Below are 4,277 nucleotides of genomic sequence, written 5' to 3'. Positions count from 1 at the left end.
CATCCTCATCCTTACCAGTATCTAGGATTATGAAATCAGCAGGGATGTAAAGGCCTTCAACCTTTACTAATATGTCCTCTACTTGTCCATAAGCCTGTTTTCTGGAATTGTCTGCCATCTCTAATGAGATTTTCGCAGCTTGTACCTCAAAGATTCCCAGTTTCTCCATTACAGAGAGTGGCATGAGGTTTATTCCTGACCCAAGGTCACATAGAGCCTTCTCAAAGGTCATGGTGCCTATGGTAGAAGGTATTAAGAACTTTCCAGGATCCTGTTTCTTCTAAGGCAATGTCAGTTGATCCAGATCACTTAGTTCATTGGTGAACAAGGGAGGTTCATCTTTCCAAGTTTCAATACCAAATAATTTGGCATTCAGCTTCATGATTGCACCAAGGTACTTGGTAACTTGCTCCTTAGTAACATCCTCATTCTCTTCAGAAGAGGAATATTCATCAGAGCTCATGAATGGCATAAGGAGGTTTAATGGAATCTCTATGGTCTCTAGATGAGCCTCAGATTCCTTTGGTTCCTCAAAGGGAAACTCCTTATTGATCACTGGACGTCCCAGGAGGTCTTTCTCCTTGGGATTCACGTCCTCCCCTTCCTCTTTGCATTCAGCCATGATGGTTATATCAATGGCCTTGCACTCTCCTTTTGGATTTTCTTCTGTATTGCTTGGGAGAGTACTAGGAGGGCTTTTAGTGACTCTTTTACTCAGCTGGCCCACTTGTGCCTCCAAATTTCTAATGGAGGACCTTGTTTCATTCATGAAACTCACAGTGGCCTTAGATAGATCAGAGACTATGTTTTCTAAATTAGAAGTATTTTGTTCAGAGTTTTCTGTCTGTTGTTGAGTGGATGATGGAAAAGGCTTGCTATTGCTAAACCTGTTTCTTCCACCATTATTAAAGCCTTGTTGAGGCTTTTGATCCTTCCATGAGAGATTTGGGTGATTTCTCCATGAGGGGTTATAGGTGTTTCCATATGGTTCACCCATGTAATTCACCTCTGCTATTGCAGGGTTTTCAGGATCATAGGCCTCTTCTTTAGAAGGCGCCTCTTGAGTACTGTTGGATGCAGCTTGCATTCCATTCAGACTCTGAGAAATCATATTGACTTACTGAGTCAATATTTTATTCTGAGTCAATATAGCATTCAGAGTATCAATTTCAAGAACTCCCTTCTTCTGAGGCGTCCCATTACTCACAGGATTCCTCTCAGAAGTGTACATGAACTGGTTATTAGCAACCATGTCAATGAGTTCTTGAGCTTCTGCAGGCATTTTCTTTAGGTGAATGGATCCACCTGTAGAAGTATCCAATGACTTCTTAGCTAATTCAGACAGACCATCATAGAATATATCCAGGATGGTCCATTCTGAAAGCATGTCAGAAGGACACTTTTTGGTCAGTTGCTTGTATCTCTCCCAAGCTTCATAGAGGGATTCACCGTCTTTCTGTCTGAAGGTTTGAACATCCACTCTAAGCTTACTAAGCTTTTGAGGAGGAAAGAACGTGGCTAAGAAAGCCGTGACCAGCTTATCCCAAAAGTTCAGGCTATCTTTGGGTTGAGAGTCCAACCACACTCTAGCTCTGTCTCTTACAGCAAAGGGGAAAAGCATGAGCCTGTAGACTTCAGGATCTACTCCATTAGTCTTAACAGTATCACATATCTGCAAGAATTTAGTTAAGAACTGAAAAGGATCTTCAGATGGAAGTCCATGGAACTTGCAGTTCTGCTGCATCAGAGAAACTAATTGAGGTTTCAGCTCAAAATTATTTGCTCCAATGGTAGGGATGGAGATGCTTCATCCATGTAAATTGGAATTAGGTGCAGTAAAGTCACCAAGCATTCTCCTTGTATTATTATTATTTTCGGCTGCCATCTCCTCTTCTTGTTCGAAAATTTCTGAAAGGTGCTTGCTGGATTGTTGTAATTTAGCTTCTCTTAGTTTCCTCTTCAGAGTCCTTTCAGATTATGGATCTGCTTCAACAAGAATATTCTTGTCCTTGCTCCTGCCCATATGAAAAAGAGAGAACAGAAAAATAATAATAATAGGGATCCTTTTTACCCAAGTATAGAGGTTCCCTTATGTGAGTAGAAGAAAAGAAGAATAGAAAATCTGAACTCAGAGAGAGAGAGAGTTCAGATTTTTGGTGGGTGAGGAAGAGATGTTAGTAAATAAATAAATAAATAGAAGGAGATGAGAGAGAGAGAGAGAGAATTTTTGAAAATTATTTTTTTTTTTGAAAAAGAGTTAGTGATTTTCGAAAATTGTTTTTGAAAAAGGTTAGTAATTTTCGAAAATTAAAATAATTAGTTAATTAAAAAGAATTTTTGAAAAAGAGGGAGATATTTTCGAAAATTAGAGAGAGAGAGTTAGTTAGGTAGTTTTGAAAAAGATAAGAAATAAACAAAAAGTTAGTTAGTTAGTTGCAACAAATTTTGAAAATCAATTTTTAAAAAGATAAGAAGATAAGAAGTTAGAAAAGATATTTTAAAATCAAATTTTTGAAAAAAGATAAGATAAGAAGATATTTTTGAAAAGATATGATTGAAATTAGTTTTTGAAAAAGATTTGATTTTTAGAATCACAATTAATGACTTGATTCACAAGAAAGCACAGGATATGATTCTAGAACTTAAAGTTTGAATCTTTCTTAACAAGCAAGTAACAAACTTAAAATTTTTGAATCAAAACATTAATTGATGATGTTATTTTCAAAAATTATGATATAAGATTAAGAAAAAAGATTTTTGAAAAATATTTTTATAATTTTCGAAATTAATTAAGAAAAATAAAAAAGATTTGATTTTTGAAAAAGATTTTGAAAAAGATAAGATTTTTAAATTAAAAATTTGATTTGACTCATAAAAACAACTAGATTTTAAAATTTTTTGAAAAAGTCAAATCTAATTTTCAAAATTTTGAGAGAGAAAAAGGGGAAGATATTTTTTTGATTTTTGAAATTTTAATGATGAGAGAGAAAAACATGAAAAATGATGCAATGCATGAAAGTTATGGATCAAAGCAAGGAATGCATGCAAGAATGCTATGAATGTTTAGATGAAAACTAAGAACACTTTGAAGATCATGATGAACATCAAGAACATATTTTTGAAAAATTTTTAATGCAAAGAAAACATGCAAGACACCAAACTTAGAAATCTTTAATGCTTAGACACTAAGATTTCAAGAATGCATATGAAAAACACCATACAACACAAAACACTAAAATATGAAGATCAATCAAGAAGGTTTATCAAGAACAACTTGAAGATCATGATGAATGCAATGCATGAATGCAATTTTCGAAAAATGCAAGATGAGTATGCAATTGACACCAAACTTAAAAATTGACTCATGACTCAAACAAGAAACACAAAAGATTTTTTATTTTTATGATTTTATGATTTTTTTGGATTTTTTGAAAATTATTTGAAAAATAAAAATAAGGATTCCAAAATTTTTAATATGAATTCCAGGAATCTTGTACTCTTATTCTAAAGCTCCAATCTGAGGGTTAGGCATGGCTTAATAGCCAGCCAAGCTTTAGTATGCAATTACATGCATTGAAGTGATTAGTTGAATCCTCAGTCCAAAGGAATTTGGACATGGCTTTACAGCCAGCCAGGATTCTACATGCTTCATGAAACTCTAGAATTCATTCTTAAAAATTCTGAAGAAAAAATATATAAATTTTTTTTTGAAAATAAATTTTTTTTTTCGAAAATAAAGGAAAGATTTTTGAAAGATTTTTAAAAACTTTTTGAAATCAAAATAAGAAGAAAATTACCTAATCTGAGCAACAAGATGAACCGTCAGTTGTCCAAACTCGAACAATCTCCGGCAACGGCACCAAAAACTTGGTGCAAGAAATTGTGATCTTAGGCAACGGCGCCAAAAAAACTCTGTACGCACGTCTTAATAAATTATTTTCCATTCACAACTTCGATACAACTAACCAGCAAGTGCACTGGGTCGTCCAAGTAATAAAACGTTACGTGAGTAAGGGTCGATCCCACGGAGATTGTTGGTATGAAGCAAGCTATGGTCATCTTGTAAATCTCAGTCAGGCGGATAATAATTGATTATAGAGTTTTCGAAAATAAATAATAATTAGACAGAAAATAAAGATAGAAATACTTATGTATATCATTGGTGAGAATTTTAGATAAAGGTATAGAGATGCTTTCGTCCCTCTGAACTTCTGCTTTCCTGCTGTCTTCATCCAATCAGTCCTACTCCTTTCCATGGCTGGCTTTATGTAAGGACA

General features: G+C 34.3%; 1 non-coding gene across 1 annotated transcript; it reads left to right on the top strand.

Annotated features, from left to right (window-relative positions):
• The first annotated feature begins 1,381 nt into the window (after window positions 1-1,381).
• On the top strand, window positions 1,382-1,489 carry LOC148545125 (small nucleolar RNA R71). Its single transcript, XR_015900916.1, has one exon. It is a non-coding gene; the product is annotated as a small nucleolar RNA R71 (small nucleolar RNA).
• The last annotated feature ends 2,788 nt before the right edge of the window (window positions 1,490-4,277 follow it).

The sequence above is a fragment of the Arachis ipaensis genome, chromosome B9 (genome assembly GCF_059453495.1).
Source record: "Arachis ipaensis isolate K30076 ecotype BB chromosome B9, ASM5945349v1, whole genome shotgun sequence".
Taxonomy (NCBI): Eukaryota; Viridiplantae; Streptophyta; class Magnoliopsida; order Fabales; family Fabaceae; genus Arachis; species Arachis ipaensis.
Note: the sequence above shows the minus strand (reverse complement) of the source record. Positions and strands in the feature narration are given on the sequence as shown.